The following is a 15,045-nucleotide window of genomic DNA, read 5'->3' as shown; positions in this document are numbered from 1 at the left end:
AGAGAAAGAGAGAGAGAGAGACGAGAGAAATAGAGAAGAGAGAGAGAAGAGAGAGAGAGAGAGTCAGGGGGTGGGGAGATAAACGAAAATCTATAGAGATCATTCGTGACAAAGATACAATAAGGAAGATAACAAAAAAAAAAACAGTGACAAAGAGAAACCTATTTACTTACACAACTCTGTCAACATCAGAGCCGATGGAGTAAGGCTCCCAGAAACCTGCTGAGCCGTCGGAAGTAGTGTCCGGAGAAAAGATATCGGCCACTATCTCCACATCGATGTCCGGGCATGACTGCTGAATGACCACGCCAGCAGATAAACCACCCACGCCAGCACCAATGATGACCACCTTAAAACGCTGACAAAGATAGCAAAACATATGTCATGTTACTAACGTGTCGTGTTACTATTGTAAAACATGAGATGTTACTATTGTAAACAGATGATTATATTACTATTGTACAGCATCTGCTACTATTGTAAAACATGTCATGTGACTATTGTAAAACATATGTCGAGTATTGTAAAACATGTCACGTGACTATAGTAAAACATGTCATGTGACTATTGTAAAACATGTCATGTGACTATTGTAAAACATATGTCGAGTATTGTAAAACATGTCACGTGACTATAGTAAAACATGTCATGTGACTATAGTAAAACATGTCATGTGACTATTGTAAAACATGTCATGTGACTATTGTAAAACATATGTCGAGTATTGTAAAACATGTCACGTGACTATAGTAAAACATGTCATGTGACTATTGTAAAACATGTCATGTGACTATTGTAAAACATATGTCGAGTATTGTAAAACATGTCATGTGACTATTGTAAAACATGTCATGTGACTATTGTAAAACATATGTCGAGTATTGTAAAACATGTCACGTGACTATAGTAAAACATGTCATGTGACTATAGTAAAACATGTCATGTGACTATTGTAAAACATGTCATGTGACTATTGTAAAACATATGTCGAGTATTGTAAAACATGTCACGTGACTATTGTAAAACATATGTCGAGTATTGTAAAACATGTCACGTGACTATAGTAAACCATGTCACGTGACTATAGTAAAACATGACATGTGACTATTGTAAAACATATGTCGAGTATTGTAAAACATGTCACGTGACTATAGTAAAACATGTCATGTGACTATTGTAAAACATGTCATGTGACTATTGTAAAACATATGTCGAGTATTGTAAAACATATGTCACTGACTATAGTAAAACATGTCATGTGACTATAGTAAAACATGTCATGTGGCTATAGTAAAACATGTCATGTGGCTATTGTAAAACATGTCATGTGGCTATTGTAAAACATGTCATGTGACTATTTTAAAACATGTCATGTGGCTATTGTAAACATGTCATGTGACTATTTTAAAACATATGTCATGTGACTACTGTACACAATTGTACAAAACTATTGTGAAACATGTAATGTTTATGTGACAAAACGCGATTTTTTTGGCACATGGAGGGGTATCAATGGGGCACGTGAAAGGGCACATCAAAATGCCACAGCATGGGGCATCAAAGCATCACTTAAAGGGGCAGCAAAGAGGAACACGAAGGAACATAAATAGGCACATGAAAAAGTATAAATAGGCACATGAATGGACATCGAGCAAAAACAAGTGTTGTGTAGTTGATTACACAGGAATTTAATGACAAATTTTAAAAGGATAATCTATTACAGCTGATACGTTTACTTGTTGTATACATGGGGATATGGAGACTTAACAATAGTCAGTTCAGTCCACTTATATTAGTTATCGCTGGGAGCTAGACTCAATTAGTATGTATTCGTAATTTTTATTTTGACCAACTGGTCCTTTAAATTTTGCAGTACTAATTTGTAAATCATCCGACTGGCCTTAGCAGGGTTAGGTGGGATGAAGAGGTGAATGCAAAGTTGACCTCCCAGGTGAATGTCCACGGGTGGACTGGACAATGCTAGGCGGACGAGATGTCAACCTCAGCGGTATTTATGTAGCTGGAACTGATAGTCTTGGGAGTGACCGACGAAAAAGTCATTTCCTTGTGTGTGAGCTTGTTTTTGTCGGCTGTTGATGTATGTCAACTTGACCCAGTGCGTGTATGGTGTACAAGTCCAACCACGAGATCGCAACACATCTGCAGTTATCTAAACAGTTGCGCCGCCTAAAAAACATCATTAAAAGGGCATCAAAAACACACGCACATTATCATATTTAAATGAACTTTTTGAACAGAAACGTCTACGAAAAAATCTTGGAAGACAGCCACCCGCTCTATCATAACTACGTCAAGTCGTCGCGAAGTGGGCGACTTCTGTCAATCAAGACAAGAACAGAGCGGTACAAAAACTCGTTCGTACCTCACTCGGTCAGACTTTGATCAGGAAACATGAAAAGGACCAAGATGCCTGTGTATAGTCGCTGAATGAACTCTTTATGTTGTGTCTGTTCTATTTATGTGAATGTTTCTGTTGTGTTGTCTGTATATGAGAAAAAAGTCCTTGTAATCACAACAAATTTTAATAAGGATCAATAAAGCTTAGTCTTAGTCAAGTTGGTAGCAGAACTCAACGTTTTCATCCGACGAAAGCTTCATTTCTTTTTTGCTTTGACTCCATTTTGTTGGCCAAGAAACTTTGAATCTGATTTTCTAAACATCAATTCTTTCTTTATGTAAACATAAAAAGAGATATAAAGATTTACTGCTGTATTGAAAATACAATAAACTACAAGTCGAACAGAAGATAGGTAAAAACAAAAGTTTAGTTTCCCTTTCAGACATTGCGATCTATAGGGCAGATGATGTTAAGGTCATGTTTCTTTGTCCTAAGGTTAACGAGCAGGGTGTCATGAGGGCAACACAACGACCCCAACTAAAGTCAGGTACCGGTACCCATTAGAATTGGATGGACTCAGGGGCGCCCAAAAAAATAATGAAATTCAAAATCCTAGTCTTCACTGAGATTCGAAACCAGGACCCCAGGTTCGGAAGCCAAGCGCTTAACCACTCAGCCAACATGCCCCCCCCCCTCAGTAGATAGGTGGTAGATGTGATCATATGCTCAAGGTGTACAATGATTTACATTTAAAACACAGAAAGTATATTAAAGACACGACTCCATGAACACCTAAGAGACTAATGAAAACATGAAATTAGCCATTTCAACAGAGCACACAGCGTACTTATAACCTCTTCACTCCCATACAAGATAATGCAAAGACAAAAACACTCGTCTGCAGATTGAGAATAAACCTAGATGTCACTCCACCATCACGTGATCTAGCACCAATACACTTTTCTTTAAAGTACGATGGGGTCAAACATTCTGCCTCTTTCCCATTTATCTTAGATAGTACCGCCTCCTTCCGATTTCCCGCGCTTCGACAGACAACATCGAACAGATAAATTACCTAGAAGCCTACTTTGTGTTGAATGTTTGTAGCTGATGAAGACCTCGTGGCCCAGGCATCCCGTTGTTTTTATTATATAGGACATGATAGTGGACATTTTAAAATGAAATAACATTAACAAAGGACGTGAATTTCTTAAATGAACTTGACTATAGTCTTACATACACCTGCGTTGTAAATTATTCGTTTGCGTGCAATTTTATTTTACGACTTGAATAAGTTTTACACACTTTACTATACATCTCTTAACGGGTGTCTGGAAATTTAGGCACTGGAAATTTTGGCACCGGATATTTAGGCACCCGGAAATTTAAGCACCGGTAAATTAGGCAGTTTTTGACAAGGCGGAAATTAGGCACCAGAAAATAGGCACTCTTTAATAGCGACCTTAATTTTGAACATAATATTTTTTTAAATTTTATCCTTAGGCTATGGGCTAGTGGTGACGTTATCAACAATAGCAACGATAACGAGTCTTGCTGCTTTTTCATGATACAAAAGAAAAGCTGAACAAAACGGGGAAAAAATGAAAATCATGAGAATATGTGGAAAAAAATGACTCCGGATTAGGAGTCATTATATAATATAGACATCACAGGATTCATGGAGGTCCCTTTCGGTACCCCACCTCTCATCCATCGTGCGACCACATTTGTAAGCCGAGACTGCAGTGACATCCTACCCGCTACCATCAAGGCTCCCATTATAGCAACTTTGCCCCCCCCCCCCCGCGCACTGGGGGGGGGGGAGAATCAACGTTAGAGGGGCAAAAGAGGGAGAATGACAATGTTAGGAAATTGTATCAGGCAGATACAAAGATTAAAGAAAAATAATAAAACCTTTTTTTTTTTTTGTCAATTTCTTCTAGAGCTATTAGCTCACACTTTCTGCATAGTCACAAGATAAAAGATGTCAGATATTGAACGTGGTTAAAGGCACAAATTGAAACATTTATTTTAAACTAAAATTTCGAACTTCGTAGAACGGTAGGCTAGTTCAGCTGATAAAATGTGCGCTAATAATGCGAAAGTCGTTAGTTCGAACCCCCATACTGTCCGATTTTGTTTGAGTGACAAGTAAAGTAAAAATGTTTAGTTTGACTATATTAATTCAACACAAGATTACATAGAGAGTTTGTGTTATCACACAAACTCAGAGGCGGCCCCCGTCGGATCCGTCTATTCGCAAGGAATATTCAAGACGTGATTTTATTTTGATTGTCAAAAGTAATAATGTTTCAAAGATTTATTTGCCGTTGTAAAAATATCTTTTCTGTCTTACATGTTTCGGATGTTCTTTATAAATTAATGATAATTAACTTCCTTGTCCAAACCTCTCGCTGGACGATGGGGGATGGCAGCGAGCTGGGAATTAACCCGAGACCGTCGAGATAATCAGTCCAGCACGCTAACCGCACAACCAGGCATTGCTGTTAGCTTAATAACAAACTGGTTACAAACTAATAGCCTATTATTGATAAAGAGATATATTACACATTACGGCATGACATCTACAGGATATGTACAATATGTCAGACGAGCGATTTTAGATAACCTTTCAGCATTGATTTGTAATTGAAAAAAAGAAGAAAAGAATAGATATCTTGCTTGTAGGCCTACTTCGATGTCTCAGCACAGTTAACAACAGAGCTATTGGCATTTTTATTTAAATGGAACTAGAATGAGGATGTAATAATAATAATAATAATAATAATAATTTTATTTATAAAGCGCTGTCAACAAACAAAATGTAGACTCAAGGCGCTGTAATAACATTACAAACACAAACACGTCAATAGAAATTGAAAAAATAATCTAAAAAAGTTTTAAACAAGTACCGGTAGGTCTTAATATTCTTCTTAAAAGTGGTATAGCATGTTGTCTGTCTGAGATCAATTGGAGTGAATTCCAAACCTTTGGTCCGCGCACTGAAAAAGCCCGCAGACCCTAACTTTTGAGGAAGAAACGTGGCACCACTAAAAGAGTTGAGTCCATTGAGCCTAGATCTACATAAACTAAACTTCTGATTTAGCACTCATAAGATCTATATCTACTAGATCTAGATCTAAAATATAAATTTGGAATAATTTAGATGTCATTTATGAAAATAAAAAGCCTAGATAAATAATTCGTAAATGCGAAGATTATTTGTTTTATTAATTAAAAGAGGGATTTCAAACAGTTATTTGGCGTTAATAGATTTTTCATATAAAATTCGGAAATTTTTCGCGACGATTTGTAAGAAAAATTTAAGTAATGTAGGTCGATTTCTTTTCAAAACAAAAAACCGGAACATATTTATCGATTGAAAAAAAAATTGTTATGTTTCAGCAAGAAAATTAAATGTAAAATAAGTCTAAAAAGTTATTTTCAATAATCGTTTCTAGTAAATTACTTTTTTTTAAATCCTGAACAACCTATTGTCGATATTTTAAAAATTTGTTTAAAGATAAAAATACGGAACAATTTGATATCGATAATTAAACTATAATAACATATTGTCAGAGAATATAAGTGTAATATTAGTAAATTATGTGATTTCACACAATCATTTGACATAATTCATGTTTTATAAAACAATATTTGGAACATTTTTACAGTTAATTTTATAGTCAGTATAGAGATTTTGATAAAGCGTTTATATGCTATTTACATGAAAAAAAGGAACAACATATTATTGATAATGTGTTTTTGCAACGTTTAAGCAGGGAAATTAAATGTAATATAAGTTAGAAGAGCAAACAAACATTCGTTGGTATTGATTAGTTTTGCACAAAAACATCCGGAACAATCAATTATTGATACTTAAAACTACCGGGTATTGAGATGTTACGAGAGGAACATTAAAGGGTAAATCAGATTTTCAATAGCTTCTAGACTTGTTTTTTATTTAAACGTGACGGACAGACCGACCGGCCGACAAAAAGCACAAAAAAGCCTCTTTTATTCTGAAGCGGGCATTAAACAAAAAATAAATACAATCTGATAATTTTTTAAATTTTGAGGGAACTGATAGCACCATGTCTTACAGGTGCTTGTCACGCTACTGCACGAAAGTCGCTGTATAAAAAGTCATTTAAAAAAAACAAAGTGCATCCTTAGCCTATATAAACAAACAGCCTTTTATACATATATTTGACTTAGTGATACTGAAAATTCACAAATTATTGTTATTCTTTGTTAACATATTGTAACATTGCCTCCCTTACATTTACGTGATTGTTTAAGAATTGGTGTATTTTTATGAAAAAATCGCTTGCATAATTAATTTTATAAATTAAACGGTTTGCTTTTAGAAAACCAAAAGTAGCCGTTGCACCTAAACTTTTTAAGCTGCATCGCATGGTGAAATAATATTTTTCATATCTCTTCTAGTTGTCGAGATCTGAATGTGACAGACGGACATTTTGCACAAACCTAATAGCGGCTTTTCCCCTTACGGGGGCCGCTAATAAAGTATGGTTTTATTTATTATTTTTATAGCACTTGTTTAGTCTGTTAGTGATATCGTCGAGCACCGGGAATTTAAAAACAGGAAACAAACATTACTGAGACAAAAGATTTCGTTGTTTAAATCCACAGTCAACGTGAGGCCTTTATCGCTGTCGCTATCTTTATCACGGGTCAGGGGAGGTGCTACGTTGCGCAGCAACAAAGGATATCCCCTTCTCGCTGTTGCAAACCCTCCAGATTGGTATATAGGGTGACGAGCTGGTCTACTCCATTCATTTGTTTTAAGGAATTCAATTCTTTCTGTTCTCACTTTGCGAATGTGTCTTTAAATAGCTCATCTTTTTAACACGCTGTATCGCGATAACCTGAATCGTAATCTTCAACAAAAAAGAATACATTTCATAATTATACTCCCCACGATGCCAGGAGGGAAAAACAAATGTTTTTGACATGCCACTAATTCAAAATCTGGCTTGCCAAATAGTAATAGGCCTAATAATAATAATAATAAGAAGAAAAAGACTAATGACTAAGACTGTTTTATTGATCCTTACGGAAATGTGCTGGACAAGGACTCTTTTCTCATATAAAGACAACACAACAGAAACATTCACATAAATAGAACAGACACAACATAAAGAGTTCATTCAGCGACTACACACAGGCATCTTGGTGCTTTTCATGTTCCCTGATCAACGAGTGGCGGTGATATAGAAGAAGAAGCTCTTCAATACTGTGAGGCGAAGAAAGCCGGCAAGATTCGGCCTTTAAATGATTAAACTGTTGCATTTATCTACTCAATCTAGAGTCGAAACGTGGCCATTGTTCAATGTGCGAGCCTCGTCTTTCTTCATGCCAGCGATAAATCTCGTGACATGTTTGTTCCCTTTTGTATTACCGGTACAGTTAAGTTTAAGAAGGTGAGAGGAAAGAGGTGGGGGCTGAAAGATCACGGGGTGCTACCTGGCACAAAAAGATCACACCTACCCGCTTCAAAACTCCTCTCTATCTCCTCTCTCACTCATCTCTTTCTCCTGTCTTATTCCTCTCTCTTTCTCTCTCACTCAAAAAAAAAAAGTGGCGCGTCTGAACAGAACTGAAAACCATAAAACTGAAAGAGAAGTCCAAGTGAGGATAATAAAAGATAAACATGATGTGTGATCTTCTTTATGGGGTTGGGGCCATGTCACTGCGACCTGTTCAAGTATCGATAGGGTAAACTGTGAATTCACGTGCCGGTGGTCTTTTGTCTTATTGGTTTATAATATCTCGAGTGATGGGCGAGCCAACTGTTACACCCGCCCTCCTCACGTGACTAAGTGTTTTAAAAAAATTATTTATTCTCGTTACTTTGTGATGCGACTTTGTAACAGTAGTAACAGAGTCGACTTTAGCGTTAAACTGTGAAAAAAACATTTTTAAACTGCAGCCCAGTAATGACGATAAAACAACGTCTGTGGCGGTGTACATATATTCAACCAAGCGTGAAAGTGTAACTACAGGAGTCTTTTTCTGACCAGGAGAATGCCAGCTGGAAAGATATTTGTCAATGTGACCGGAAGTAGATATCTTTGCGACTGTCTCCCTTTTTTTGTCTCCACCTCAACCCCTCTCTTTTACAGTCTTTCTCATTCATCTCTATCTCCTCTCTCACACATTTCTTTATCCCCTCTCTCTCTCACTCATCTCTTTCGCCTCTCTCTCTCACTCCTCTCTCACTCATCTCTTTCTCCTCTCTCACTCATCTCTTTCTCCTCTCTATCTCCTCTCTCACACATTTATTTATCCTCTATCTCTCAATCATCTCTTTCGACTCTCTATCTCTCTCACTCCTCTGTCACTCATTTCTTTCTCTTCTGTCACTCATCCCTTTCTCATTTCTATCTCCTCTCTCATCTCTTTCTCCTCTCTCACTCATCCCTAACTACTCTCTCACTCATCTCTTTCTCCTCTCTCAGTCATCCCTATCTCCTCTCTCACTCATCTCTTTCTCCTCTCTCACTCATCTCTATCTCATCTCTATCTCCTCTCTCACTCATCTCTATCTCCTCTCTCACTCATCTCTTTCTCCTCTCTCACTCATCTCTATCTCCACTCACTCATCTCTATCTCCTCTCTCACTCATATCTTTCTCCTCTCTCACTCATCTCTATCTCCTCTCTCACTCATCTCTTTCTCCTCTCTCACTCATCTCTATCTCCTCTCTCACTCATCTCTTTCTCCCCTCTCACTCATCTCTTTCTCCGCTCTCACTCATCTCTCTCTCATCTCTATCTCCTCTATCACTCATCTCTTTCTCCTCTCTCACTCATCTCTTTTTCCTCTCTCACTCATCTCTTTCTCCTCTCTCACTCATCTCTTTCTCCTCTCTCACTCATCTCTATCTCCTCTCTCACTCATCTCTTTCTCCTCTCTCACTCATCTCTCTCTCATCTCTATCTCCTCTCTCGCTCTTCTCTATCTCCTTTCTCACTCATCTCTCTCTCCTCTCTCATTCATCTCTTTCTCCTCTCTCACTCATCTCTTTCTCCTCTCTCTCACTCGTAATTCGAGCGTTCGAGCGGCCATGTGGAAAGGCGACGACACACGACGTTTCGGTGACGCCGATTTGGCGCCAGGAGTTCTGTCGATGTTTAAGAAAACACAAAAATTCATTTTGTAATAAATACAATTTCTAAACGAAAAAAAAAACAAAACGCCTGAATATTTAGAATGAACGAAAAAAAATGTCACTTAAAAAATCTAAGATACATTTCAAATATTTAAGGAATCAATAGAGCGACATTAACAAAACTTATTCGCACTCGAGAACATGGACATTGAATGAAGCTCCTCCCCCATCCCATACATTTCAGGTGCCTGGGCATTGCCAGCAGAAAGAGAACATTACTATTCTCGTTGTGCTCTTCTAAGCAAGCACGTTGGTATCACATTACTGTGAAGTCCCAGCCTGCCCTGACTATTTCCCCCCCCCCTTTTTTTTTTCTTTCATCTTTTATAGTAACAGTTTAGAAGGGGAGATCAGCCGCCTTCCAAACGGAAAAAAATTACGCTTTAATTTTATTAATTACATGTAATATCTATCTATCTATCTATCTATCTATCTATCTATCTATCTATCTATCTATCTATCTATCTATCTATCTATCTATCTATCTATCTATCTATCTATGTTAATGTCATGTTTCGTTGGCTAACGGTTAACGAGCAGGGTGTCATGTGGCCAGCACAACGACCAACCGTCTTTACTTTCCCCAACTTAGTTAGAGTTGGGTAGACTCAAGGGTGCCTTAATAATCCCGAAGTTTAAAACCCCAGTCTTCACCGAGATTCGAATCCAGGACCCCAGGTTCGGAAGCAAAGCGTCTAACCGCTCCGTCCCCCCCCCCCCCCCAAAGCCCAAGCATAAAATTTACATTTAATTTTAAAATTATGTTCAAAATTAAGGTCGCTATTTAAGAGTGCCTAATTTTCCGGTGCCTAATTTTCTGCCTCGTCAAAAATTGCCCTATTTAACGGTACCTAAATTTTCGAGTGCCCAAGACAGATCCTAGCTAAGCGCTCCCCCCCCCCCCTATCCCCAATTCTACAAGACGTTTGGTCGATATGCAAATAAAACATGACACGTTGATTTGTGCAAAGCTGATCAATCATGGCGGGAATTAAAAAAGAGATGTGCGTTGAGGATGCTGACGACTTTTTGCGGGTGAGGGGGCATTATGTGCCAACACATATTTGTTTTTAAACCGCTGCTTGACATTTCTTTTTGTTTTTTGTTACAGTTCAGAATCACTTATTATGGAAAGTTAAATTGCTGGTCTTTGCACTCGAAACAGTCGGTAAAACATTTTTCATCAACTAGATTTCGAATCCTGGGTCTATGTCTTCACCCCCCCCCCTCCAAAAAAAAAAAATAGAAAGAACTGATTGTATCCGGCAGGGCCGGATTTAAGTAGATGGAAGCCCCTACACTTTTTTAAAGCTTTTAATAAAAATCCTCGCTTAAAAAAATCCCAACTAATATCTAAAAGCATGTCATATTATAAAAGAAAGAGAGTAGGCTCTACTTGTAAATTAAATTTTCCTTCGTAAAAATAAATAACTATTATATTTAAATATGCATTTTTAGTAACAAAAAAAGTAAATGTTTAGGGTTAACGCAACAGTAAATGAGGAGTACCCGGTATAATGTTGTTGGTAAAAATAAAACAACAACAACAACAAAACACAAAATTGCTGACCCATCAAAATATTTTTTCTCTATTGTGGGGGGGGGGCATCTTTATTGTGGAGTCCCACATGTCCTCCCTTAAATCCGGCCCTAGTATTTGTGCCAGTTTACCCTCGTTGTGGTGGAATAAGTCCGCCGATCGGTCCGTTTGCACTTTCCGATGGGGATGATGGCCTGCGACTCCTAGGGGTAAAGTCTTAGAGCCACAACGTGGTAAATATTTTGTTGGTATTATATAGGCAAAACGCAAAGCTTAATGATTTTGTGGCAGAACAAATATTTAATAAAGATTAATTAAGAAATACAATCAGCGAGTAAGGGGGGGGGATGTACAGAATGATTTAGGATTTTATGATAAAGTTTAAGATAATATCATCACTGGGATGTTGCTCATAAAACTCGAGTATGGTTTGCTTATTCGGCTGTCTCTCACTTATCTGTATTCAAGGTTCTCTTTCGGGGTGGGGTGAGCTGAGGCTTCGCTGTGCTGGTAGCCAGTTGCTGGGGCCCTGCGGGTAGGCAGGCACTAGTGTGATGAATATGGGGATGCCACGCGGTGGGCTTACTCCAGTAGTAGGTGCAGACCGGTCCTGGGACTTCAGCCTGGAATGCCTTCAGTCCTGGTCTAGGGTGATGAGTGACTCGCTGCTTGAGGTCTACCTTCAGGCAACAAAACACGTCAGCCCTGATGTTGGAAGCTATGAGATGAGATGTGAGAGGAGCCTGAATTATTAAACCATACATGCTGGTTGGCGAGGGGCGCATCCTTGATAGGAGCGTCTCCCTCAGACTAACTAAGATACATGCTAATCAGCATTTCATTGGGTCTTATAATAATTGCTGTACAAATAATATAATAATAATATTACGAATACACATATAAATGTACAAGGCAGGGCATAAATATAAATGAGGAGGGAAACAGGGGGACCATATTACAGGGTTGTAGCCCCTGTGACCTCATTGGTCATCAGGTAAACAAGTCCACGGTCGCTCGTGACCAGATGACAGTGACAGGGAGAAGGGAGGGGGGGAGGGTAGAAAAGGGCACATAACTACGAAGACGCCGGGTAGACACGCGAGACTGATTCTCGGGCCTAAGGATGCATGGTAACAGCACAGTATATGCATAACAAAAACAAGCATAATTATATGCATATAAATGTGTGCACATATACAGGTACATATGCACAGGTAAGGAAATAATCTAGACGTGAGTGGGTCCAGATGAATATGGATATGAAGGAATAACAAGTACTTAAATAGACAGTAGGATCTAAATTGCAGGGTGGATGTCCACCGTTGGGAGTACAGTTAACATTGACAAGTAAATGGGGAACACATATTCATAGAGATTTACAAATGTAATATTTGGAAGCAAACAAGCGTTAACATGGTGATGATACATGAACATACATGTTCCAGGCGAAGACACCCTAAATAATAATGATAAAGTTTTTCCAACTCACCCGCTTTGCCTCACACAAGTTCCTAAATGAATCGTTGACTCGAGAGTCTTCTGACTTCTCAGTGATTCTGATCTAGAATGGCATTAACCTGAAACTTTCGTCTCCGGCTTTTATAGGTTCCCGAGCGGTATGTTAGAGTAGTGACGACCCATAATGGCCATCGAGTCTTTCGAATTTAGAATTGTTAAATTGGACCAATCCTTTTATTTGGGGCTCTCTCACCTGACTTCTTTAACCCGCGACCCGGGGGGGGGGGGACGAAGGAGGATGAAAGCGGAACCATGCAATAATTATCGCTCGATGGCACAGCGGACGGGAGCGATTTGAATAGTCATGGGCGTTAGGAGTGTCCACTCAAAGCGGTGTACGTGGACACCAAATTTTAATGTCCCTGGACTTTACAGTTGCGTGCTTTTGTTTCGGCGTTTGGGGCGTAACTTTCAATTTTAATGTTCCTGGACTAAATGGCTGCGTACGTTTGTTTCGGCGTTTGGGGCGTAACTTTCAATTTTAATGTTCTTGGACTAAATGGCTGCGTACGTTTGTTTCGGCGTTTGGGGCGTAACTTAGGATGTGTGTTTATGGCCTATAATTGGGTGGTTGGATCTAACCTTGGTGTAATAGGATATTTGTGTTCTACGCTGGTCAGTTTAGTGTTGAGAGTGGGCTATACAATGCTAACTAGTGGTAAAAAAAAAAGGGGGGGGGGTAGTTCCGCACTGGTCAGTTCTGCATTGAGAAGGGACGCGTTTCGTCACAGTATTCGGGTAACTTTGATAAGGTATCGGCATATCAGTGGAGGTGTCCATCTGGACATCGCACGTTACTTCCTTTTTTTCCCCCCAGCTTTAAGTAAAATTTGTCATAAGTTGGTTCGGTCCATAAACAGACGAGATGGTGGAAGATTGAGTAGAGCGGAAAACAAGAATAGCCTATGTCAAAGTCAGAATGAGATACTCTACAAAATTATTGCCTGGGCAATTTGTTACGTAATCTAATGCTGGCGACAATGTTATTCGCTTTATTCCTATCACGATTTTGAATTAGATATAGATTTTGTTAGACAAAGCCTTTTAAATTGAAATTAATACCGGGGTACGAGATCTATGTCAATGCCACAGTGTTACGTAGGTCTTGGGTCATCTGGGGTCAACAAAGAATACAGAAATTGCAGTTTAAAACAAAACCTGCCCATAAAAAACAAAAACAACCTGGCACGATATTATTGAGCAGATCTCGGCTGAGAATAGATGTCACCAGCGCCTATATATGCTATCTCTTATCAGAATAATGAATGAGTAAATACCTTCACGTTTTAATTCATAGTAATGTGTTAATTGATGATGGGCCATTAGGCCCTACATTGAATTGCGATTGCTTAGTACAATTAATTTTGGTTCAACATCTAGATCTCTGTCCTAACTGGCAAGTGAGACTACAGTTCAGAAGTAGGTCATCGGGTTTTCATGCATTGAAATAATAATCTAAATTTGTAACTGACGAATGTCACATTACAAGGAATCTGATCTTTCCGTTTAAAATTACCCTGTTTTTTTTTTAGCTTCAAAAAATGCATGCTATTTATCAGATATCTAGGAAGCTAATATAGATCTTAATTATATAGATATTTCTTTATTATACCGGTACATGAAATAAACAACTAGATCTTAATTATTCTAGATCTGTCAACACTATCCTTATCAGTATAAAACTATCGTCAACTTACAGAAGTAGGACCTATTCAAGCCTATTCTCTATTGCATAAAGAGTGTATATGGGTAATTAATCATTCAGATATAGACTTCCAATTTGTTAATGAAATTGTTGATTAAAATGAGCTTCTACAAATTTTGATTGAATTAATTATAGACTATCGGGGATTGCTTAACCCAACTTAGGCCCAATTAATTAAGTATAATTAATTATATCTGCTAATTAAATCTAAAAACCTACCTTCCTTTCTGCCATTCTGTTATTAAAATATTTTGCCTTTTTATAGTGAAAGCTACAGACGACGCACTGTACAACTTTGACAGTCGTGAATGGAGAGACAATGATATCACGTGACCTATATGTTTGCGGGAAAACGTCTCGTTTCGTAAAACACACTTGCGTCCAAGTTAACTAGGTCACGTTTCATTAGATCTAGAAGTTTGATTGTGGAAGAATTTACTCCAAGTCTCTTCGAATGTATTTCACTTGTTAGAAAACGACGTAACAGACCAAAACTAGATCTAGATCTACGTGTGCAAGCAATGTCCCGGCCGCTTTATAGCAGACTATTTTTTTAAGGAAAAAAAAAGACCTATGATTTATTTTACCAAAAAAAAAAAGTATAATCATAAAAAATTATCTTATTTACAATTGTTTGACCTTGACAATAGAAAAGTGCGATAGCCTATCATAAAAGTGTAACCAACGAGTAGGTGGTTATTAGCCAATAGAAATCTAGACCTAGT

The 15,045-nt window shown here is 38.1% G+C and overlaps 1 long non-coding RNA gene across 1 annotated transcript; it reads right to left on the bottom strand.

Moving 5' to 3' along the window:
* Positions 1 to 162: 162 nt before the first annotated feature.
* On the bottom strand, positions 163 to 15,045 carry LOC106062019 (uncharacterized). The gene is made up of 2 exons (XR_008778088.1): positions 14,540 to 15,045; positions 163 to 358 (listed from the first exon to the last, which is right to left on the bottom strand). It is a non-coding gene; the product is annotated as an uncharacterized LOC106062019 (long non-coding RNA).

The sequence above is a fragment of the Biomphalaria glabrata genome, chromosome 5 (assembly GCF_947242115.1).
Source record: "Biomphalaria glabrata chromosome 5, xgBioGlab47.1, whole genome shotgun sequence".
NCBI lineage: Eukaryota > Metazoa > Mollusca > Gastropoda > Planorbidae > Biomphalaria > Biomphalaria glabrata.
This window is presented reverse-complemented; position numbering and strand designations above follow the sequence as displayed.